The sequence below is a fragment of the Argiope bruennichi genome, chromosome X1 (assembly GCF_947563725.1).
Source record: "Argiope bruennichi chromosome X1, qqArgBrue1.1, whole genome shotgun sequence".
Classification (NCBI taxonomy): Eukaryota; Metazoa; Arthropoda; class Arachnida; order Araneae; family Araneidae; genus Argiope; species Argiope bruennichi.
The window spans coordinates 5,897,798-5,925,292 of record NC_079162.1 but is presented as its reverse complement, the minus strand read 5'-3'; the positions used below and the strand labels follow the sequence as shown (position 1 = coordinate 5,925,292).

Sequence of the window (27,495 nt, the reverse complement as noted above, 5' to 3'; positions counted from 1 at the left end):
ATTCGGCTGTGTGGCTTATTTTCACGTTCCGAAAGTAATGAGAAATAAATTTGAAGTTCCAGGGAAACGTGGTATAATGCTAGGATACGCTAGAGAAAGAAAGGGTTATCGAATTTATGACATCAAAAGCCGAAAAATAATAGAAGAAAGATCAGTTAAATTCAATGAATCTTTAAAAGGTAGTACGTATTTGGGAAAAACGAAAGCAGAAACTTGGGATATTAATTCACTTCTTGAAACTTCTCCAGCGGCATGCGAGATAAATCAAAAAACAAAAAGTGAAATATCTAGTTTAGAAATTCCTGATGAATCGGCAGAGGATGAGAATAGTGATTCATCAATTCTATACCATAGTAGAACTTCGCGTCAGACAGACGCCGCTATAGGGGATGAAAACGAAACACCAGATGTTGAATCAAGTAGTAATAATATCGTAAATCAGATTCCAGTCAGACGTTCGGAAAGGCTCAAATCTAAAATGTCAGCTAATGTAGTTTATAACATTCCGAATACATACTTAGAGGCAAAAAATAGTGCTGATTGGAAGAACTGGGAAAGAGCAATGAAAAATGAATTGGATTCGTTAAATAAACATGAAGTTTGGGAAATAGTAAATAAGCCTGCAAAAACAAAATTAATAAAAAGTAAATGGGTATATTCTTTAAAACAAGATAACTCTGGTGAAACAAAATATAAAGCGAGACTTGTAGCAGCAGGTTTTAATCAAATAAAAAATAAAGATTTTTCCGAGTCTTATTCACCCGTTGTGAACATCGAATCTTTCAGAATGTTAATGGCGCTTGCATCTAAATTAAATTTATTTTTTAAGTTCTTTGATGTTAAAACTGCATATTTATATAGTGATATTGAAGAAACTGTTTATATGTTACCTCCACCTGGTTATGAAAAATTAATTGGAGATGAAAAAGTTTGTAAGTTGCAAAAGAGTATCTATGGCTTACCACAATCTGGTAGAAACTGGTATATGACTATAAAAGGTGAATTAGAAAAATTAGGATTGATGCAACTGGCCTCTGACAATTGTGTATTCATTAAAACTGTTGGTAAAAATATTTTTATATTATGTATGTATGTAGATGATTTAGCAATTTTTTCTAATAATGATGAAATGTATCAAGAGATTGTAAATAGCATCAAAAGCATATTTGAATTACAAGAGAACAAAACCGGCAAATTTTTAGGTATAGAAATTGTAAAACATGAAAATGGTATTGGTCTGTGTCAATTTGAATATATTGAATCATTATTGGTTAAACATAATCTAGAAAAATGTAAAAGTGTTAAAACTCCAATTGTAAAAGGAGAAGATAAGAGTTTCCCTTCCACAAATGAACTGGTTGACATCACAATGTATCAAGAATTAATTGGTGAACTTTTATATTTAGCTAATAGAACGTGGCCTGATTTATCATTTGTAACAACATATTTGTCACAATTTAATCATAAACCAAAAAAAAGGCACTATAATTTAGCTAAAAGAGTTTCAAAAGATAAAAAATTGTTTTATGACAGTAAGTTTGGTTTTCTCAATGCAAGTTCTGATGCTAGTTGGGGGAATGCAGAAAATGGCAAATTATTTTCTGGTGGTGTAATTAAATTAGGTAATTCATTAATTTCATGGAAATGTCATAAACAAAAAAGTGTCAGTCTGTCAACATGTGAAGCTGAGTTATTTGCTATTTCTGAAATATGTAAAGACATTATTTGGACTGTAAACTTATTAACTGAGTTAAACTATAAACAATTTATAAATAATGCTGTAACCTTAAATTCAGATAGTCAAGCAGCAATTCAGTGGATTAAGTGCACCAGGTCTTCAAACAAATCAAGACATATGAATTTACGTTTTCATTTTGTGAAAGATTTGTTGAAAGATAATGTAATTAAATTAGAATATGTTCAAACAGAATGTTTAATTGCAGATTTTCTTACAAAAGCTGTTAGTGAAGAAAAACTGAAGTATTCTGTGAAAAATATTTCGTTAATTTCTTATTTTTTGTATGTACATATAATTTTTTGTATTGTTGTGTGCATTTAATTTTTATGTGTATTATAAATACTCGAAAAATGTCACTCGCAGGAGGGGTGTGTTGGGATGAAGCGAGCGGACTATTTTTCTCGCGTAGGAATATCTGTGTGACTCCGCTTCTGGCGCTTCGTTCCGGCACCATTCCTCCCGCGAACAAGATGCTGTGTGCTTAATTGTAAATACCTGTGTTCTTTTCTTTTCGTTTTCTATGTCCAATAAATGTGCTGTCTTCAAAAACCATGCTGAGATTATTGAAAAGTAACAACACTAACAACTGAAACAGATGCTGATTGAGGAATGGGCATTCTTACCTCAAGAACTGTTGGACAATCTGATGCTGAGTATGGAGAGACGGTACGCAGCAACCATTGCAGTAAGGGGAGGGCATATCCCCTACAAAGAAACATCTGCCTGTTGTTCTTCCTCTAGAACAGACAATCCTGTGTAGCGATACTATGAGTTCAATAAAGCCTTTTTTGTTTGATTTCATACTATATGCACAGTATTCATTTTTGCGCAACTATTCTTTCGTCATCGTTTAAGTACAAAATGCTGTTTCTCATTTCTGAATTTCATGTTTTGTATAGTTATGGGAAAAAACTGTTGCTTAAGTTTTGCACACCAGTGTATAAAAAATATTCTGAGTATTCGAAATTTGATTAATTACAATTGCAGCATTGATTATTTGAATTTTAATGCAAATAAGCTAATTTTTCTTAAGCATTAAATTTATTTTAAATATTTATTTACTTCACCAAATATAACAGTGATAATTACAAGTGAATTTTTAAACTTCGATGAGCACTTGAAATTTGACTCAGAAAAGTTCCTTAGAATTTGATTTGATTTCATATATTGTTTGCATAGTGTTCATTATTATTACAAATTAAAGGCGGCATTATCGGGCGGGAGGAGGGGGGGGGGGTAATTGCCCGCTTGTCGGCAACTCCCCCCCCCGTAGGCGAGAGATTCAGAGTTTTGTCTGCAAAAGTTTTCACTAATTGAGAACGGTTAAAGAGAACTGGGCATTAACGAATGTGATAATTTAGAAACCATTTTAAAGTTATTATATTGTAAACAATCAAAATATTCAAATAATGGTTGAAGCGGTTTGATTACATTTGGCAAAATAGTCGATAAAGTTTTCAAGTCAATAAAATGTCGCTATTTGCCGAAACTTTTGGTCGGATGTCGAAGACTAAGTCCGCAGATTTTCAGAATCCGATTCAAATGTCGTTCATAATTTACACTATATTTAGCAGAATAATCAACGAATTGGTAAGTGAATAAGACGTCGCATTTTCTGTTCTTTGTCTTTCGGTTAAGATGGTATCATGATTTATGGAGAAAAAATTGTTGTTAATCATTATTTCAATTATTTGTTCGTGGAATTATTAGGGAAATTGAGGCATTTATATTGTACATGATTAGGGCGATGAATAGTTGAGAAAAGAATCGTCACTTTAATCATCCAGTTGTTACTTCCTCGGTAATGAATTTGTAAGTTTATTTCACTATGAAAATTCTCGGATAAAAATTTGGTTAATAGTTCAACTAAATTTCATAAAACACTCTTTTCTCTCAAACTCTTGTGAAATACGCATGCTAAGAAGAATTACTTTGAAATTATCAAATTATGTAAATTCACTATAAATCAGTGGAGTAAGTAAATTGTATAATTGTAAATTAAGTTTATCTAAGAGTAAATGTTTTTTTCAATTTAATTTATTAGGCTACAATTATTTCACTAATGAAATATTATTGATTGCGAATGACGACAAAAAATAAATGTAAGTGATAGAGTCGATTTTTAGCAACACTAAAAGAGCTTATCAATTATGCACTAAACATGTTAAATAAATTAGTAACTAGATTTTAGATCCTATCTTAAGTATTATAAACATGCAATCGGGAAACATATTCTTTTCTTCTTCATTTTTTCTTTCAATTACTCTTTACGGCAAAAACTATTAACTTCAAGTACTTCTAATTTTTTAATAGTCTTTGGATAAGTCTCGATAAAACGATAATTGAAATAGTTATTCACAGAATATTTATATATAGCATTATATATATTTATATATAAAAGTATTGGAGATATTAAAGCATTTTTATTTTTGCATTGAAATTATTTAACGTTTCCACTTAATCGCAGATTTTAAATTTAAAATTTCAGTAATTTTATGTGGTAATGAAACTCGTCATTGTATGCGAAAGGGTTAAGAAAAACTAATGCAAACAACTGAGGGGAAAACATTCATTTGTAGGGGGTGGAGGGAGAAATATTAGCTTGCATTTAATTGTTTTTGAATAAAATGCATTGGTTTTTAAGTCTAACTATACACGAAGTATGTATATATTTAAACTTAACATGGAGAATGTAATGTTTAATTTGTATATTTTTCATACTTTAATAAGCTTTACATTAAAAAATAGGTTTGTACATATATTTACAAAATATTTTCTCGGCCTTCTTAAGAAACAATAACAATATCATATCTTTTCTGCATTCTATATTATTCGTTTCCGAATTATAGTAAATTTTCGTTCGTGCACGCGAGCTTATTCGTATCGGACTCCAAAAACATCTGAATTTCCGCTCGTTATTGCAACCCTTATTTAAAAATTATTTTTGGTAGATGAATACGCTAAAAAATAATCGATATTTTTAGCGAAAACATAGACTTTTTAAAATTAATTATTCTAGATCTCTGAAAAGTTTCTTTTGTAAAACCTTCAGAATGCAGTTTCTGCATTCAATTTATAATAGCCTCCATGATAAGAACACGCACTTGTTCATTTAGCATGACATGTCATTCTGGTGCAATCTATACTAAGTTGATGCCTTCTTTTTCAAGAATGCTTCGACACTGATTATGGTAAAAGACACACACGAGTGAGAAGCAACTTGTTTGTTTGTTTGTTTCTTATGGCACTTGCCACCGACAAGCCCGCTGTTACGAAGACAGCGATTTAAGCCTGAGGGGGACGTCTCTTATTTTTTATAGCAGCGCCAACTAGGGCCAAGAGTACGACTTTGCTACTCACGCATCACTCATTCGCTTGCACAACCCCTTTTTACAGGAGGGCACATTCACACATCTCACAGATAGAACAACAGAAGAACAACCATGCCCAAACCGGGACGCCCAGATCACGGGGAAGACGCGCTACCCCTATGCCAGGACGCCGGCGAGAAGCAACTTGAATTAGCCTAACAAAATCAGGTAGCTCCGGCCTTAGAAGTAACAGTGAAGAAAGGGAAGAGTCCATGGGAAATTATTTCATACAAAGTTCTAGCTTAAAACGAAGGGAGCTCTAAAATTCTTCACGGTACCGCTGCCAAAGATAATTTGTGTGTGTGTGTTTTCTCTTGCGTCGATAATGTCTTATAAGTTAATTCTTTGCATTTAATTATATATTTTAGAAGCCGTGTTCACTTTCAAGAAAATGAGCTAACCAAGGAAACTTTTTGTAATTTTTCATATTTAGTTATTTCGTTTTAAAAAGTCCTGTTTTACTCATATTATCATTACCCAATGTCAGGCATTTATAAATTACTTGTCGTCCTGTTCGAATAATTCATCTTTGTTGTAAATGAAATATTTTATAAACATTAAAAAAAGATCCAGAAGATTAAGAATTGAGTTAAATTCGAATCCAATTGAAAATAGTTTTAAAAGTTAAACTTTGATTAAACATTTCCATGATCAGGCTACAACAAATTTAAGTTATTTAGTTTTGCAACCTGTGTTTCTTTATACTACAATCTAGAATGAAATACAACCATTTTTTTTTTCTAGAATTAAACCTTAGTGTAGTTAAATCTTAAAAGTCTCATAAAAATAGATTCAAATATTGACAATATTTTTATAGTCAGAGACAGAAAGTCAGAACATATTATTTTTCAAATACCTTTGCAAATTTTTTAACAAAGAGAGAAAAGGCAAGTATCTGAATTTAAAAAATGCTTAATTTTCTTTAATTAAATGTAAAATTGAGTTATTTTGAAGCCAAATTAGAGAAATTGTGCTTGCCCGCTAGTCGGATTTATCTTGTCCCCCCCCGACGGCAAATTACTTCCGTCGCCTTTAAATAAAATATCATTCAATAGTCAAGTTTAATAATTTTCATTTGCTTCAGCTATTACTTTGTTATGGGATTTAAATAATAATGAGAAAACTTCCAATGTTTCTGTAGTACACTTCATTTAAAATTAAGTTCTTTACCGTCCATTTTCTGTTATTACTTGTCATTCTGTCGAACAATTATTACTGTCCGACACCATACAAATTGTTAATAAGCGTAAGTAAAGATTTAATAAATTGACTAAATATTTACTTACATTTATTTAAATATGAAATTAATTACTGTATGCTATTTGGAAGCTAAATTGATTAAATTTGGCTTGCTGCCCTCTGCTGGAAAATTTTTACCACATTTATATCATGTGAAAGTATATACCCCTTAGATATATAATCAAAGGTTGGCTGCTCCCCAGCAAACGCTCTCAATTTTTGAGAGGCATCAAGAAATAAAATTTTTACAGAATTCCCCAACCTCAATAACTGAACTGATTTCGCCACTTTGCAAGCATAGTTAACCAGTTATATGTTCAAAGTTTCTTGCGAAAATTTAAAACAGTATTTAAAGTCTTATGCGCTTTTATACAATATTATGTTATACTTAAAATGTTGTGGAAATTTGCAACTGAATTGCATAAAATATTATAATTTTGCGTCCCAGTAATAAAAGTGCTGCAGATTTAATGAGTAGAGACAGAGATTAACATTTATTGAAGATGTTATTCTCATCCACAGATTCTAACAAGGAAAAAGAAAGAAGCAAATTCAAATAATTGTGAGAAACGAAACAGCTACAAGAAAATTTTCTTAGCCTTAGCCCCTCAAAGAGATTAGTTCTTTCTTTTATCATTATTTAGTCACTTTATCGGAGTCGATAAAGATGGTTTTACTTTTAGCATGACAATAAATGGATCCTAAATACTTATTAATATATAGAGTGGTTATAATTAAAGAGCAAATGTTTGAAGGGCTCTAGAAGAAATTCTGTTTAAAAAAAAATTAAACGGTATTTGTAATATTTGTGGCATAAGGATATTAATAATACAATAGAAAAATGTAAATTCAACTTTTTTCAATAAGTGTCGCAATTTTATTGACTTAGTAGATCAAAATTACAGAATATTATTCTTTGTTAAAAGATATGAACTGAATTATTGCAATACGTACTCAATATGTCAGCTTTCAAGTCAAATCAAATCAAATGCTACAGATTCAAGACAGTGTGTCCTATAATAGCAACTAATGTTCCCTGATGAATTTCTATAACATGTTTAGCAATGCTGCTTTTTAAATAAACAAAACCATGTTTTCCTTTATAGACGGGATCTTCTAAGTATCCCCACAATCAGAAGTCGCAAGGGTTCAAATCAGGTGAACGAGGTAGCCAAGCACTTTGGTAGCATCTGCTGATTATGCGATCTTCACCAAAAGTTTGAGGAAGTAGTTGATGTAAGATTTTGGGAGAAAAATTGGGCCAATAATAAAGTCAGATTACGTCAAACTGTAACAAACGCTGAATGGATAGGTTTTCTAAAAACAGCATACTGGTTTGTTGAACCTCTATCCTACAATTTTTTGTGTAGGCAAATCCTGATAAAGTGGAATGCTCTTCATCAGTCCACAAAATTTTTGAATCAAAAATTCGTTGTCATCAATTTTAAAAAGAATAAAGTTAGAAAAATCAATTCTTTGTAGTGGGTCTAAGTTTGTAAGTGACGTAAAATTTTACTTTTATATGGATCACGTCATAAAACATAGCGCCAGATTTTGGAGCAGCCCATGGTATTTATAAGGTCCTTGCTACACTTCTAGCACTTAGCTGATCCTGATTCAACTGCTTCCCTAATTTCTTCCACAATTTCCTGATTCAGAGAACTTCATCTTCTAGTTCCAAAAAGCATCCCGAGTCTCATGTAGCTTCAAATTTACCAATCATTCTCCTCAAGCCATTCACAGATATCGGTTCTTTTCTCACATCTTTAAGATGATTATATTTTTTCAAAGCAGTGGTAATAATTGCTATTATTTTGATAAAAACATTTTACTAACAAAGCATCTCCTATCGTCGACAAAAGTCAGGCCTGCAATTTAAAGATATTTTTATTGCTTTTTAAAATAATAGTGGTAAGCATTTTAACATAATTAAGAAAGAGATTTTAACAAACTACATCGTCACCTATCAAAAATAAAAATAAAACTTAAATTGTGTAATTCATATCTTCATGCTGCAAATATTATAAATATCCAGTTTCTTCAACATACTCTAAGTAGTTTTACTTCTGCAGCCCTTCAAACACCTGACATTGACAAAATTTTTAAGTTAATGACATATTAACATAAACAGTGAAAGTTGGAAAACAATGTTAAACGCTGAAAAAAAAAAAAAAAAAAAAACCCTATTTGCTCAGAATATCAACATACATCCACCGTACACCCAGGGTTATTAGAATATCTCCAACTATTATTTGGAATTATATATTTAAATTACTCGGAAATAACATTATATTCGAACTCAATTATAGTTTTTTGATAAATTAGCTTAGTTAAAATCATACTAAAACATTCACAAATTAGAAGCTTCGTTTTAAAAAAAATTGAAGGGAATAACTTTCTTAAGTACCTTTGTTATCTCGGTGGATTTTAAAGAAAATTATATTTTCACAATATAAAGAGACTTTAGGTTACTACTGGTCCTTAGATTCAAACATTTTCTATACTATTGCATTTTAATGCAAGAATGCAAGCAAATGAAAATAATTTTTACCTCTTTATATTATCTGATGACCTGAAACGTTATACAAGCATATGAGACCTAAAACACTTCAATTGACTTTATAAAATACAATTATTCACATATAACATTCATCATTTCAGTTTTTAGATGTGATAGGCTATATAAAAGTAAATACAACTTCATGAATCTTCTATAAGGAGAGCTTTCAACTCAAAGCTCAATGGTCATTTCTTTAATCAATCACAGAAAAAAGTGATGGAATAGGGAGTATTATTAAATGTTCATTTAGGATGGAAATCCTTTAATGACGCCTGGAGAAATTACAATAATGTGCAAATATTTTGTGTCTTAGAGAGTCAACACTACATACATTAAGTTCTAATGTATTTTTTCCAGTGTAAGCACTCACTTCCAACTTATATGAAATGCAACAAACTTTATTTCTGAAAATAGAAGATTCATATCCTGGTTGTTTTATTGGTTTACATATCATAACTTATATTTCCGTATGTTGAATAAGACAAGTGCAGAAGATGCCACTTTAAAGTTTTTACATCCTTATGAACCATCGCAATCAATTTTATGATCTAAGAAAGAAGATACATGCATAGCCGCAGAAAAGAAAAAAAAGAAGGGCACACAGCTTTATGCTGCAATCGATCATCTTATGTGAAAACTAAAAAACACCAGATTAAAGTTAATAATGAATACTAAAAGATGCTGGTGCTAAAATTTTCATATGGAATTGTCTAATTATTTAAAACTGTGCAGAATTGAAATCTCTATGGCCAAACCTATTTTCGACATCATGAATAGATAGATACCTTGAGTATAAATTTAGATAATATACCATGATTACATCAAATGCTTTTGACGCTTTCTAAATATAAAAGTGTAAGATTAAATATTCCCTGGACATCAATAATAATTTTTTTTTTAATTGCTGTGACATTTTAAACGCCTATGTAAAGTTAAAATCGATTGCTGCTTTATTCGTGACAAAATATTTAAAGTGAAAATTTTTGGGAGAATGCCTTTAATCTATTCCTCTTTGGGAGATTTTTTATTTTTTTCCTTATAGGGAGGGATTCTTTTCTTGGAAGAAATATTCAAGAGCATTGAAAGTTTTATTTCAATTACATCTGAGCCTGAATTGCCATGATAAATAAAACATCAAAATGGAAAATTTTTGTTGTTTCAGCAAAAGAAATGAAATTAAATATATTTTTTAGTGGTTAAAATATTAATATTTTATTACTGATTGAGAAATTATAATTCATAAATTGATTATTATACATAACCACTTTATTTCACAAGCATACAAAAAAGTGCATTTCATTCACTGATGAATGTCAATTAGTTTTCTTACATGCTTTACCGTCAACTTCTTTGTAGAAATGCTTTTTAATTACAAAAGATTACATTATATGAAAACATGCATATAGGATATATGCATGTTACAGTTGTGGACACACAATTGCAGAACATCAATCGAAATGTTCATTCATATCTTTCATTTCCATTACTGTAGCACTTTTTAAGTTAATTTTAACACTTATTTTATTTTGGATAACACTCAAATTTTGCTTCATTTTCCATTCATTAAAATTATTATTAAATTTCAAAACTATCGTTTCGAGCTGTATATTTTCACTAAGTGAGAGGGAAAAAATAGCTATGCCGCATTATTCTGCTATCTAAAAGTAAACACACCATTTTAAAGTTAGTAAGGAATGCTGGTGCTCAAATTTCGAAATTTCTTTACTGATGGAAAAATGAGCCAGAGTACACATTTTGGTTAATATAATCATCAGGTGACATTTTCTGTTATTTTCATACGTAGATTTCGATATTCTCTGGACATGAATAATATTTTTTTATTTTTATTTTTATGATACTTCCCCAATCTTCCTATTACTATTTAAAGCGCCGCATATTTTGCTGAATAGAAATTGGATAGGAATAATGTTCAAAAATGATAAGAATGCTTATTCCATTGGGTGTATGCTTTAAGCACATAAAGGGCCACCAGCTATATGAAACGGAGCAATCAAAAAGAATGTCATTTTCGAAAAACAACAGAATTATTCTTAAAACTACGAGATTAGATACATGTCTATTTAAATACATTCGTTGTTAAAAGTTTGAAATTCTTTTCAAAAGGTTAGAAGAAAAGCTTTTTAATTAAATTTATTTGATTCGCTTCCGCATTTTATGCAAATACTAAGAGAAAACATCATTTCATATCGACAAAAATAGTAATAAATTAAAATACTAATCAATGTTTTGTTATTAAATATTGAAATTTGTTTTCACATGTGTTGGGAATAAAATAATGTATTACCTAAAAATATTTGAGGCTTGATTTTTTTTTATTCCATTATTGACTACATACAATATTATAATAATTATAATTATGAAATTTCAGATGTGTGTAAGAAATATTGAGCACTTAAAGAAAAGCGAATAAATTAAAGGAAACACAAATGGCCTTTTGCTTGTTACCAGTAAATTATATATTAAGAGATATAATTTGGCAGAATATATTTAAAATTTCATTGTTAAATCCTACTAAGTATTTATTGTGAAATAAAAGTAATAAATTGAAGCAATTTCGTAAATTCTGTAAGTGACCTTATACGAGCCAACAAGCAAAAATTTTTGCTTGCCACAGGGATAGAAATTATCCTCCAAATTTAAAAGTAGCGACTATTAATAAAATACTATGGCAATAGTAAGATTTTTTTTTACAATTTTGATTTCATATTAAAAAAAAATTTCGTCAAAGGCAAAAAACCTTCTTAAATTACACCAATGTGAGAAACGATATTTGTTTCAAGGAATGTATGAACAGTAACATTTAAATGCCAAATAAAAAGCTGTAAACATTTTGAAATTTGTGAATGTGCGTGCATCATTTTAAGGGCAACACAGAAAACTTAATGTGTCAGAAAAAGTACTCGTAGAAATAAGTTGAAAATTTGCGCTTGTTCTTCGATTTATTTCCGAATTTAAGTGTGCCGGCATTTAAACATTTTAATTTTGAAAAAATTACTTCCTACTGATAAATATATTTGTCAAATGTGGTTTCATAACAAAAAGAATTTAATTCAATAATTTAAGATATGAACAAAAGTCCAAAATTTTGTTAATTTCGAAACGACAAATAAAACTCGGTTTCTCGGAATATCTTTTGAAAACTGAATGAGTGTTACCATTGGGAATATTAAAGTTTGCTCTTATTACGATATATAAACGGCCCTTTCCGATTTCTAATTACTGAAAGAACTTAACATACTGAAAGAACTTAACAATACGCAATACATGTTTAGTCAAATTTTAAAAATTTATCTCTATATTAAATCCCACACTACTCCAGAGGGAGTTTTTTAATAGAAATAATAGGAGAGAAATAAACACAAATAACAATATTCGAAATCAAATACGGCATTTTGGTATCACACAAATCCTGTAGAACTTTTTTAATTTTATCTTATCGCTCACAAATGGATGTATATATGCAAAATATCTTATTGTTTTTACTCTTCGTTGTTTTATATATATATGTAATGATATTTTGAACTCTAATTTCAATTTAATTAATTTCCAAGGTTTTATCTTAATTTAGCCCATAGTAACTTCATTCTAAAATATTCTCTTATTTCCTGATCCAATTTCACTTTCTGTACTTACTTCAAGAGAAGGTTTGTAAAATTGCTGAATCGGCTAAAAGCCTCACATTCCCACACTCCGAGTTAAGGGACAAAATACCGCTGACGTGACAAATTCTTTTTTAAAGATCCCTGTGTTTTCCTTGCCTCGTCGGCGCGTGTAGCGAAAATCCCTATCAAAATTTCATTGCATATAAGCACTATGGAGAAATATTTTCCATATCAATATCTCCGGTTATACAAGACCAGGGATAAAATGTTCAAGAGCTTTTTCCTCATTTCTTTTTAGTGTTGCTCGTCGCACCTGCTTGTATATAAAGCCTGCTTCTCCGAAATGAAATAAAACGACGTTACAAAATCGAAAGTTCTTCACTGTCTTCAAAACTGTAATCTGCTTCACATAAAATAATGCTTATATATATAAGAAAGAAGTGATAATACGACGCATCAATCTACATCGTAGCAAACAAGCGCAAAAGAGAGAAAAATGTGTCTCTTCAGTGATTTTACTAAAATTCTGATAGGGATTTCATTGCCATGTGTTCACTACTTAGGCAAAGGAATCAAAGGTATCTTTTAAAAAGATGCGTAGGTGTAAAGGATTTTAATCCCATCGATCATAGCATGGGAAATAAAGGAGTAAACAATTTTTTTAAGCGCGTGTTAGAAATAAGTATACAAAAAAGTGGAATTCGGATCAGGAAATAAGTGAACATTTTAGAAGGAAGTTAACATGGACAAATTTAATACTAAAATTAAATTAATATTATAATTAAATTAAGAGATATTATGCGCGCGCACACACACCAAGATAGCTACGGTATGATCATAAACGTCAATCTGCAGCTATTCAAAGGGAATTTGTGAAATTCTTTTCGAAAAATTTTAGAGTTTAATATGATAAATATTAATGTAGCACGCCGCATCACAATCTTTAAGAAAATTAATTTGTACAATATTAAACCAAATTTCGGAAAGACTTGATGCTTCTACAGCATAATGACAATTTGTTGAAAATATCAAAATTCAAGATTCTGTATTATTAATCGAAGGACTTTATCAAGATGAAAATCAAGTGAAAAAATGCTTTCGAGATATTTTATTTACGAATTGTTTAGAGACAACATGAGAGCCATGCCTCGATTTTGGGACACACCTCTATAATTTCGAATAGAGGCCAGAAGACAAGAACGACACCCGAGTCGGACGACCCTCTATGAACTTTTGCGTCGTATCAGCACAGCGACATTTTACATGCATCAGGCCCGCGTGCTTCAGAGCAAATAGTTTAGAACCGTGAATCCTGTATCGAATATAGTTAGATCCGTGAATATTGTGCCGAAATCCCATTATCAGAGCTCAATGGTTCTAAAACATTTATTCGAAATTCTGCACTAGTTATAAACTATTTATTTTTTTTTTATAAAATTATATTCAGATTTATTACCGATGCAAAAGATTAAATAGGGAAATTGGCGGCAATAAATAGAACAATTGGCGAATTGGCGAGTTATTTTTTAGTATGACTGCCATGTATAAAAGCGTTTTTTTTTTTTTTTTTTTGTCTAAAGAAAATGCAAGTTAATGCATACGACTGTGAGTCGTCAGAGCTTCTGTATGAAAATGCAGAGACAGAAGAACATTCCAAATTTCACTGCTAGCGCAAGAGCAATTAACTTCCATACTATAAATTTCAATAAATTATAACGCATCTCCACCAGTAATAAAACATTTAATGAATGTCACTATTTCAACGACATCTAAGCTAAATAAAAGAAAAGCATCGGTAATCACTACCAATCAGTGAGTTATACATCTTTGAAGAACAATTCAAATGCATTTTTCAAATAAACACAGTGAAAACAAAATTATAATGATATCCTTTTTTTTTTTGTATCTATTTTATAAATGATTATGTAACCATAGACAGATATACTTGAACAGCTCTGTACTATTGATGCAGGAAAAATTGAAACATGCTTAATATTCCCAAACATTAAAAGAACTAGATATGTTCATTAAGTAGCCATAATGATATTCAAATTAGGTATACAAGAAATACTACATAGAACATTTTGATAATAGGGGTAGAGAAACAGAGATGATTTAAATTAGAGTGCCAGACTCTCCTCAGTTCAACTATTCAAATTATGCTTTAAGCTTGGGTCAATATTTGCTTCACCAACTGTTCGTTTCTGTAAACATCCAACTTTTTACTGAGATGCTAAAGATCATGTTTTTGGACCGCTAGTATGCAAGTTGTACATTAACTCGATTGCCAATGTTTAATCAAGACTTTGAAGAACTATCGGACACAATGACATATATCCAGAAATTTTGCTTTTTCTGCCATGTCTGATCCACCAGAAGAATCAGAAGAAAAATAAGAGGAATTATAGGATGCAATGCAACTTCCCTCAAAGTCCTGAACATTTCTAGTATTATAAAGAATTTGAAGATGCTTCCTTCATCCGATTGGTGAGTGACCTATGATGTTCACATCATAAAGATTCATGAGCATTTATGTGCAAGTTTAAAAATCATGTAAATCAGATGTCATTATAAATAATGAGGGAATTCCTATAAAGCGAGTTGGTCAATTTGAAATGGAAATAGAAAAGTTGAATTAACTAGCAGAATACTAGTAGGAAATAGAAAACTTTGAAAGAATTGGAGACTACAGCATTTCAAGCTTTCTTGAATGGATTCAAACAAGATAAAATTCAATTTTGCCTTATCAGAAGTAAAGATTCAGTTCAGTGCAGATATCATTAAAAGAAATAATGTTTACAAGTTCAATGCTTCAGTAAAGAGTATGTTGAGCACAAAGGCAAAAACAATCTAGAGAGATATCAATTTTTTTAATAAAATGCACATGGCTTCTTAAAATCGAAAGATGACTTGTGAAAATTAGTCTTTCTCATTTTCCATATCCGATTATAGAAATTTGTGAAAGTTCAGTAATAACATGATGAAGTCCATAGCTTAAACTACTTGAAAGAAAAAAGTAAAGATATAAATGCAAGAAGCAAAATCATTCCAATAGCTATGATAAAAGGCAGGAACAGTTCGCTTAGTTATTACAAAGATGATTCTGTAAAAAATTCCTTTATATACATGTACCTTAACAATAAACAATAACTTCAATAGTAAACAATTGAACTATTTTCCATATTGTTATGTCGCTATATGCTTTCTCTCATAGTAATTTCATTGCAATGAACCAAATATATATATGCAGGTGTGTGTATAAAACATAATTTAGCCATTGCGTGGCCGAATAGAAGAAACTTTCGAAAATTTTAACTTCGATTTATTTCACCACGGGAGGCATAATTTTCATACAAAAAATAAGCGATGGGTCAGTCTACATCGCGACACAAGAGCAAAAGCGGCAGAAATTTTTTTCCCTTGAGTGATTTTAATATGAGATTTTGTCACGAATTTCTTTGCCACAAGTCGATTTTGAAAAGGGAATCTTGGGAACCTTTGAAAGAATGTTGTAAAAATTAAAGATTTTTATCCCTTCACTTGGAGCGTGAGAAAATGTTGATCAGCCGTTTTACAGAGTGCGTGTAGAATCAAATAAAAAAGTGGGAAATGGATCAGGAAATAAGAGAAAATTTTAGAATGTAGCTAATACAGGCTAAATTAAAATAAATACTAGGAAATTAATAAGGATTGAAATTAATTTAAGATATATCATTACATATATATACACACACTGGCCTACAGAAGTTAAGGTACAACCTGTCTTTTGTGTCTAATTTGGGAATGAATGAACACAGAAAAAAATTTGGAGAAAATGTGCACAAAACTGTTCTTTGATGAATGCAACTTAGAAACTTTCTTAAATTCAACACAAACATGATTTACAAAAAAGGCGCCATTAGCAGAGAACTTCATTTTTGGAGAAAAAAAAGTATGTTGCAGTTTTATAAAGGGAAATGAGGAAACATCACAAAAATGATTTTTAATGCTTCCACCTCTCGTCGCAATGCATTGGTGGCATCGACTTTTACAACTGAAAATTAAATTACCGGACACTAAAAGTTTCTAATTATTTTCATTGATTTATCAAACCTGGAACCGTAATTGTAATTTATCAGCCATATTTTTATTTTCTTTAGGCTTCAAAAAGAATGATGCAATATCATTTTCCACCAGCATGATTCTAATAATGATTAAAAATATTTATTTTAATGATTAATTTCTTGATAAAACACAACAAGTAGAACTTTATGTACGTAAACTACCTACACACAGAGTTGCAAATATTAAAATTGGTCTTGCAAGTGTATTTGTAGTTTGTCAACTGGTATCTCGCATAAAAATTGGAATTTCATGTTCGTTTTATATTAAAGTAAGAAACATGTAATTTTTAATTGCATGGAGAAGGTCTCAGCTTTCAGGATAGAAGTACAATTTCACTGATAACCTTGGTTAACATTAAAGGAGAAGCTGAGTGATATATCCCTACGGTAGTGTTTCGTGAAAGTTTTAAAGGAGGGTCAAAAATAAGGGTCCAAATAGTCTTCCATTGCTTCATACAGGATATTAATTCTTCTGAAGTAAAGTTGTATGGTATGTGCTAAAAATGCTTGATTTCAAGCTACAGATTCAAAATTCAGATTTCAGCTGAAATTTCATTACCAGCACCATGATAAGGCAAATGTATTAACACAGAGCTAAAATAAAATATAAAAAAAATTGAAAACGTGAGGCCACTTTAATGATGTAAAGTGAAAAGACTTTGCTTGTTCCTTGTTTTCATCATTATTTGCTAGCTTGCTTTCATCCAAAAACTTGCTTCATCCAGTTGATCCAAAAACTTGGGTCACATTTTGAGTCAGTTTTCTCGCATATACAATGATGGCTGAACAGAGGAAAATAAATTTAAATACTTGTTGGCGTCTGTTAAGTCAAATACGAAAGCGAGAGATATTGTTGATACCTATCCGCCTTCCAAAGAAAATTATTTGAAAGTAATAGAACATTTAAAGTCTCGTTTTGGAAGGGCAGATTTATTGATTGAAGTTTATATTAGAGACCCTTTGGGTTTAGTACTGAATTGGCAAAAAGGCGGGTTGGCTGAACGTTATGAAAAGTTGGGTTCAAATTTGAGATCTCTAGAAACATTGGATATTACTACGAAAAATTTTGCAGTAATGTTGTACCCAGGTGTAAAATCGTGTTTACCCGTTAAGGTTTTGAAGGCGTGGGACAGATACAGATTAAACGCTAAATTTGGCGAAGAAGATATGATAAACATAACTAAAGAAAATTTGTTGGATTCGGTTAATGGCTTTTCTCTCACATGAAATAGAAGGCGAAAAACATAGGATTTTGGCGAAAAATGGTTTTGGAAATAGGAAGAAAGAGGTAATTCGTTTAAATGAAGCAAACTAACCGCTCCTTGTATTGGAGGTTTTAACGCACTTTTGAATAAAATTAATCCATTAGAGGCCTTTTTGCAGTTCCATCAAGAGTAAGAGCTTTAATGCTTTTTTTTCAACAAATCAATCTTCTTTCATAAATTTCAACACTAAGGATTTTTGCCCTTCAGACGTTACGCATCCAGAATCTCGGGCTTGACCTGAAGCTATATGTTCCTCTTGTAAAACTGTCCTGACAGATTTACCATTTACAATTTATTCCGACAGTCAAATGTAATTAGATCTGAGGTGCGGGTTGAACCGATACCTTATATTTTACACTTTCACAGAAAAGAAAATCGATTTATTACTGTTGACGATTTTCTGGCATTACAATATTTAAACCAATAATGGCATTAAAGCAAAGGAGCACTTGCTAGAAGGGTTCCTGCTATACTGGAAACGACTCTTCAGTCAAATATTCAATAAAAACAGGGTAGATTTTCGGACACCTGTCAAGCAGGAATGTGAGGATTTACACTTGGTATGCAGTTGCTCGCTATTGAAAAAAACTGAGCTGCAATAAATAAAAGAATTGGTATTGAAAAGAAAATCAAAGTAAATAAAAGAATTGATATTAACCTGGTTCGAAAATTTAAAAATAGACATACTCGATTAAAAAAAATATTAAATTTTTATGTGTATTCTGGGAGACCTAAATTTTATACAACAGATATAATTTTTTACTGTTAATTAACATTCCCGACTTTACATTTTTGTACTAATTTGCTTTCTATTTCATTATGCAATCTTCATTTTATATGATTATGATATTTAACTACACATGACTCGTATGTTACGCTTCGTTGGCGCTCTTTGTTAAAAAATGGCAACCATGCGCTGCTTTGGCTTCAAATTTATTGTAACCCTGCTGACATGGGATCAGCTATTGAAAGAATAAAACAGTTTCATATTGAATCGTTGCGGGGTCGGTTGAACCTCGATCAAATAAAAAGTTGGCATTCGAATTGTCGTTTGATTTTAAATAAGATTACAGTCCACTTATTAAAAAATTGAAATGAACCAGTCAAAACTTATGGTACTTTCGTACCCTAAAATTTGGTCCGCTAGCGGAGTTTGAATTTTAATTAAGTTTCGATTTGAATAATAAATAATAATGGAGAAAGACATTACTTCGTTAAATAGGGCAATTCGTTCGTGGTGGAATCAAGGCACAAATAACTAGAGTATTAACGTCAATAAAGGATCAGCAGTTAGAGGATGTTGAAATATAAGAAATTGTAGTCAAGTTAGATAAAGTGCGTAAATTAAATCAACAGTTGAACTTTTAAGACAAGAATATTACAAAGTTGTGAAGAAAGATGAAGATTTAGTGAAAACTGAAAATAGTTTCACGGATATCGATTCGGTGATCCTAAAATTGGAGGTAAGCTTGAAAAAAATTCTTAATAATTGCATGCATGAAAATGGCAATGCAAAAATTAATAAATCTAATGATGTTGATATCAAGCTGTCAGAAATCCCATTATCAAAATTTTCGGATGATTTTGAGGAGTGGAACATTTTTAAAGCTCAATTTGATTCGTTAATTTCTTGTAACAAACAACTTTCGGGAGCCTTATTATTTACAGTCATGTTTAGTTGGAAGTGCGGCTCGGATGATATCGAATGGCGATACATTTCATTCCTTATTGAGAGCTTTGGAAAATAGATTTGATAATAAAAGACTTATTGTTAATACTCATATAAATGAAATATTTTCAATTGAAAAGCTGCACAATGAAAGTGCCAAAGATTTAAGATTAGTTGATCAATTACATAAAAATTACATAAAAGAGCTCTAAAATTATTGGATTTATATTTGGATAAACTAAGTGAAGCTATGTTGATTAATATTATTATGCAGAAATTGGATAAAGAATCGCGTAAACAATTTGAAATGACCTGGACGTTAAATGAGCTAACTGATTGGGATACCTTTATAACATTTATTGAAAAAAGATGTTAAATTTTAGAAAATTTGCAAAGTAATATCGTTTAACCACCAAAATCGATATTTCCCAAAGTTCTAAACCACGTACTTTAGTAACAAAGGTAAATGACACTTCTTCAAAGTGTCCTGTTTGCCATCTACCAGCAAATCATCCAATCTATAAATGCAAAAGTTTTATTGATTTAAATGAAGTGGAACGTTTTAATATGGTTAAAAAACTCTCCCCCTGTGTGTTGTGCTAAAAACCAGGGCAAAAATTACCTTTTTGTCGCCAATCTAAGTATTTGTGTAACATTTGCAATGGTAAGCATAATTATCTTTTGCACAGACATAACACACCGTCAAGGAGAAAATATTGCTTATTCCGAAGAAATTCCTTCGGAGCCGAAAACTGATTTATCCCCAAAAGAGGTGACCTTGGCGGATTAACAGCATATCTCCTCTGTCAGCTTGCTTATAAAAAATAAAAGCGTTCTACTTCCAACTGCAATAGTACTTATTCAGAATATTTATGGTCACTTCTCGAGAGCAAGAGTAACCCTTGTTAGCACTTATCAGGCGAACTTTGTAACGAAGCAGTTTGCTGACAACGCGAATTTACGAAAACAAAAAACAAATACATCAGTTTCTGAATTGGGAGGAATTTCCACTTCGATTGAATATGAGGTTGTTGCTAATATAGCCAATTGTAATGGATCTTTCTTTTTGTTACAAACCTTTTATGTAATAGATAAAATTACGGATATGGTTCCGGCATCAAATGTTAATTTAGAGAATTTAGAAATTCCACAGGTTATGCTTGGGGATACTGAATTTACCCGGAGTTCCAAAATCGATGCCCTTTTGGGTGCTGAAACCTTCTTTGAAATTGTTACGGGTGACAAATACGTTCATCTCTAAATTCGTTAATATTTCAAAATACTGTATTTGGTTATGCCGCTGGTTGCTATGTAAATACAAACAATCAGGAGCTATTTACTAATTTATGTAGTTTAGTTTCTCAAAATGAGAATATAGAAAAAGTAATCGAAAAATTCTGGTTAGTGGAAAATATTAGTGAAGAAAATACTATTCTTACTAGAGAAGAAGTTTTGCGCGGCGCATTTTAAAGAAACCCACACTAGAAATAAAGATGGTCGATTCGTAGTTAAAATGCCGATGAAAGAAGGTTTATTGGGTGATTTTAAAACTTTAGCCAACGTTAGACTTAACCAAATAGTTAAGAGATTGCATACGAATCCCATGATGCAAAATTTATATAAGTAGTTTATTGCAGAATATGAAAGTTTGGGTCATATGGAAAAAGTTAATAATGAACTTTGTAAAGGATCTTATTATTTGCCGCATCATGGAGTTTACAAACCTGAAAACTCAACCACAAAATTAAGGGTTGTATTTAATGCCAATGCCCCTAGTACATCGGGACAAAGTTTAAACGATTTGCTTCTTGCTGGAGCAGTGAAAGAAAATATTTTTGAAGCAATAGCTAGATTTAGGACTTATAAATACACATTTACGGCGGATATTAAGAAGATGTACCGTCAAATATTAATTGATGGATCACAAAGAAAAGTGATAAAAATATTATGAAAGAATAATATGAATGAGTTTCCAACTACTTATCGTGTTAACACTGTCACTTACGCACAAAATCGGCCCTATTTTTGGCCATTCGTTGTTTGAAGCAACTCGCTTTGAATGAAGCGAAAAAATTTCCGTTAGCTTCGCAATTTACACTAACAGATGTGTATATGGATGATTTTGTCTCGGGTGCTGCTACTTTAGAAGCAACCCAAGAATTATAAAGCCAGTTAATACAAATGCAGAAAACTTGTGGCATGGAGCTTCATAAATGGACTTCACATTCATCTGAACTCATAAATAATAACTCTGAAGAAACTAACCAACAATATTTTCTCGTTGATCGACATTCTTCGGTAAAAGCTTTGGGTTTGAATTGGCAACCTACAGAAAATTATTTTCTTTTTAAGGTAGACTTAAAGATTAAGCCTTTCTACACTAAAAGAGACGTGTTATCAGTTATCGCTCGTTTGTATGATCCATTAGATCTCATTGGTCCTGTTATCACAAATGCGAAAATTTTTATACAAAAATCATGGATCCAACAATTGAACTGGAAAGATACTCTCCCTCAGTCAATTCAGTCAGAATGGTCGCATTTTATGACATCTTTGAAAGTCCTCGAAAATTTCAAAATTCCTTGATATATCTTGACAGAATCTTATGAAAGAACTGTTATAATAGATTATGATGCTGCTTCTGAAGCTACTTTCGGAGCGGTGGTTAATATGAAGTCTATTATGGAAGATGGCACAGCTGTTAATAAACTTATTACCAGTAAATCAAGGGTCGCCCCCATTAAAGTAATTTCGATCTCTCGTTTGGAGTTGTCATCGTGTCTTCTTCTCTCGCAGTTGATAGAACGAATTCATCTTTCTCTTCAGATGTTAGTCAGTTAAACAATCTGTTACACAGATTCAACAATTGCACTTGCCTGGATAAAGACACCTCCGTATAAACTAAAAACTTTTGTTGCTACTCGGTTATCAAAGATACAAACTCTAACAGAAAACTTCCAGTGGAAATATATTTTTTCCCAACTTAATCCTGCAGATAAAATATATAGAGGTCTGAACCCTCATGAACTCTTAACCAACGACTTATGGTGGTGTGGTCCCGACTGTTTGCCAGACTACAAAACATTCTAGTGTTAAACTTGATGAGCATGTAATTTAAGACGAACAATATCTGACAGAACTTAAATCACAATCAAACATTAGTTTATCTTCAGTAAACAATACTTCCTTACTTGATGACTTTTTAACCAAAAGTAATGACTATTCAAAATTAATTCGTGTATTTAGTTTTCTTTGTAAGTTTTTATTCAATGTTAAGAATAAAACTAAAATAACCGATCCAATCACAAATAGTGAATTGGAAAGAGCAAAAAGGAAATTAATGGAGATTATTCAAGTAAGTAAATTTTATAAAAAGATAAAGACCCGAAAAAACAGAGAAACTTTGAAGAAGAGTCCTATAAGTCACTTAAATGCTTTTTTAGATGCAGACAACTGTTAAGAGTAGGTGGTAGATTGGCTCATGCAGATGTTAGTTATAATTATAAATATCAGATAATGCTGTCTAAAAAGAACAAAATTACTACTCTAATTTTCCAGTGTTATCACTTAAAGAACTTTCATGCAGGACCTCAATCATTATTACATTTTGTTCGGCAAGAATTTTGGCCCATTGGAGGCAAAAATTTCGCGAAAAAGGTTGTGCGCAACTGTATAACTTGTTTTAGGCGCAAACCTACTCCCTTAAACCAATTAATGGGGAATTTACCTCCAGAGCCAGTAAATCTCAACCCTGTATTTTTTAACACAGGTATAGACTTTTGTGGTCTATTTTTCATAAGGTACAAAAATCAAAGAAAGGGTAATTTACATAAGGTGTATGTAGCTATTTTCGTTTGATTAGTGACTAAGGCTATACATCTTCAGATAGTTTTTGATCTGACATCACAAACATTTATTGCTTACTTGAAAAGATTCTTCTCACTTCGAGGAAAATATGGTTTTACTAAAGGAGGATAACCTTCCACCTTTTAAATGGTGTCTTGAAAGAATAAGCCAAGTTATTCCTGGCCAAGACGGCAAAATTCGTGTTGTAACTGTCGAAACTAAAAATGGTAACTTTAAAAGACCAATCTCTAAAATTTGCTCCAACCCATTCAGACTTCATTTTATAATCTGTACATAAAAAACTGTATATTGTTTTGTATATATTCAAATGTTTCTTTTCTAGTTTTACATATTAAATTGTACATTTACGGTCCATACTTATATTTATAAAAGAATACATAGAAATATAAATATTTTTTTATGTTTGAATTCGGAATATATTGTTGTATATAGTTGATAACTTTGAATCTTGCTTGAATTGTAACTTGTGATGCATAAACACGCAACGCGGGGCGGAATGTTACCGATTCGTTGACGCTCTTTGTTAAAATATGGCAATCATAAAATATGACTTGCCTTCGGCGATTAAATTTATTGTAACCATTGCGGGTTCGGTTTTACTTCGATCAAATAAAAAGTTGGCATTGAATTGTCGTTTGATTTTAAATAAGATTACAGTCCACTTATTAAAAGAAATTGAAATGAACCAATCTAAACTTATGGTAATTTCGTACTATCATATATAAAGCCTTTTAAATATTTTTTAAAGTTTTATTTTCTTTACATTAAAAATTGGCTTAAATGCATAAAATAAAAATGAAGATGGGTCTAGTAAGCAAATTTTAATTTTGAAATAATTTTCATTTGTACAGAAGCAAATAAAAACATAACCAATTAAGCTTTATTTTATGAAAAATTGATACTTTTACTACTAATCTAGGAGACATAAATTTCACATCAATTTTATATGGGTTCTAAACTTTACATTTTAGCAAAGCATTACTAAACTCTACATTAAGTAAATTTTTATTTAAAGAAAATTAAAATTTGATTTTTATTTATGTTTTTTTAAAACTGAAAATCGAAGTTTTTGACAACAAAATTAAAATTTTATGCGAATTTTGAAAGTCCTAAATATTTTTTTTAACTTGTTTTTTTTTTTTTTTTTTTTTTTTTGTAAATTTGTGTACAATGAAACAATTTTAGTACAATGAAAAAATTTTATCGACTACAAATTTTCAATTTAAAAAAAAAATCTGTTATACATTCCAATAAATATTTTTGGTAATTTCAAAAAAATATAAATGTTAATTTAAAAAAAAAAATATTTCTTTGTCACTCCCAAAAGAACATCTAAAATTGCTTATTCTGAAACAAGACAACAATGGTAATTTTTAAATTCCAGTTTTTAAAATTGGAGAAAGACAATATATAAAATATATTAAGCCTTAAGGAGACTCTTAATTCTTTATGATGAAACATGCACGTTTAAATCAAAATATGCATTTAAAAATTACTTATTTTGAACAATGAAAGGGACCATTGTTTAAACATTATTTAAAAGTTAAAGCTAAAACTTGATGTATTGTTCATAATTTGTTAAATATTTTCATTAATTGAATAGTTAGTAGATTCTGAATTTTATAATTCCAAATAAGTTTATACCCACTTATTTGGTATAAACTTATCTAAAAGTGCTTATATATATTTATAAGCACTTTTAGATACCCAGATTATTTTAAATTATTTAAAATCAATCCATCTTGATTGAGCACAAAATTACTTTTAAAAATTTGAATTTGTTCAAAGTAATAAAAGTTGGAATTGCCAAAATTTTTAGAGTATTGAAGAGAAATATTAGATTTAAATAATTGTTATCAGTAAAAATGTTGAAAATAAGTAAGAAAACAAGAAAATTAAATGACTGTAATAATATTGGTTTCTTTAAAAAAATAATTATAATTGGCTGATAACCGCATAAAATTAACCCAATGGAAATTTTTCTTATTCTTAACAAGGTTAACCTTAAATACCAAGATTTGCTCCAAACCCAAACTATTCATTGTCTGGCGAGCATCTGATCAATTGATCTAGTGGTCACTTTTGTTTATTCAACTCTTTTATTTTTGAGTTTAAATGAAGTGCATATTTAAAGGGAAGAAGAGGAGTATCTTTTATTCACAAGATTACTGAAAGCATGTGCAACCATTCAGAGAATTCGCCTTCAAGCACATTATATTCGTACCAAATGTAGAGAGAATGCCCCAGTGCACAATATTTTCTAAATAAAATGAGCTCTTTCTTAAATGCCAATAGGGTATACTGTGCCTTAAAATTTTTTGAAAATGAAGAGCAATTATCGGACAATGTAAGAAAAGCAAATGGCACCTCATACACACATGAGAAAATAATACGGAAAACAGTTGTTTCTTCAGAAAAATGAACAATGCTTGGAGTTTTGGAAAGCTATCCTCAAAAATAAACCAAGAGAACTGCACATTATTACGCATAAATTTCAATCTTATATATATATATATATATATATATATATATATATATATATATATATATATATATATATATATATATATATATATATATATATAAGAGCTATCCTCAATTTTTTTTGCAATTTAATGTGGGATGCCAATATTTGAAAAAAAAAAATTTCCAGGATAATGCAGCATAATGAACTTAATACTGAACAATGAAAAAATCATTTGTACAGTGGCATATTTCTATTAGTTGAAAAGAACAAAAATAGGTTATTGGCAGCACTCCTATTAGAAAATATATTTCATTATATTAGAAATATCAAATATATTAAGCCTTAATCACCATACTAATGAAAATTGTCCAAACTAATGTAACTTTTCTTTTGCCTCATAAAGTTAGATCTGGCCATGCTAAGCCATACATATAGTTAAAAAATAGGAGATGATAAAAACTATCTGATAAAGTTCGAAACATAATTAATATGTTAGGTTGGCAAAGTCCAGTCATATAAAGTTGTAATTAGAAGCAAATTGCTGAAAACGAAAGGGCAGAAAAATGAAATTTTATTTCTAACACAAAACAAAATGAGAGCATTCTAAATATATGCCACAGTATATTTTATTTGTATATGCCCCCCCCCTCCAAATGAACTCGGTAGGGTAGTTCTCTGACTAAGTCACACATAATTAAGGGCTGTGTTAAAAAATTGAGTGCAAAAGCAATTAAAGAATAAACAGTTAATTAAAACAAGATTAACACTAAAATTAATATGAAATAGGGATATAAGGATGCCCTCCCTTCATAATGAAGACGTGCCATCAATTATGACCTACATATAAATTTAACATTAGCTCCTCAGAACAAGTTATGGTTTACAAATCTGCAAAACATTTGGTAAAAATTTATTTATGGCCTGAAGAACTTAAATTTTCTGTCATGTAGAATGAATTATTTCCTTGCAATGCAGCATAAAGGCAATTGTACAAAAAAAGAAGAGGGCCCATTTGCTACGCAATTTTCACTGGTGGAGATTATAATGTGGTTAGTAACCTACCAGAGTAAAATACTGCAATATATTTTCCTGAAGTATATATAAATAGGAAATAAAATAGTATCTTATCATTATAAATAGAGAAATCCTAACAACTAATACTGCCCAGCATAAATTAACTAGAAATTGAAATCAAAGAGAAGCAAAAAGAATCATTATTACTTCCATCATAAAAAAAATGAAATAAGCAGATGAAAGTTGTAGATGACAGCATCAAAAACTATGCAGCAACTAACATACCAATCTAATTTTAAGTTATCACTAGAAACAGATGCATAAGAAGAACAGTAATAGCAATGATATATGAAAATGTTAGATAAATTATTTTCACCCACAATAGCTTTAATCTACAATAGAAGATTTCTTGAATTCAGAAAAACTAACAGAAATAAAAACTGTGGTATACTTTTGGACAAATATTAAAGAAAGTCACTATGCAGAATAGTAACAACATTAAAGACAGAGTCATGGAGAGCAATTTTTACTCTTTCACAGAAGGGAGGAATGTCGTAGCAGTATGCACTGGGGAATCTA

The 27,495-nt window shown here is 30.5% G+C and overlaps 1 protein-coding gene across 2 annotated transcripts in view; it reads right to left on the bottom strand.

Moving 5' to 3' along the window:
• The window catches only part of LOC129958265 (polycomb protein Scm-like), a 135,317-nt gene that overhangs the window by 78,083 nt on the left and 29,739 nt on the right, over window positions 1-27,495 (bottom strand). The window lies entirely within an intron of this gene.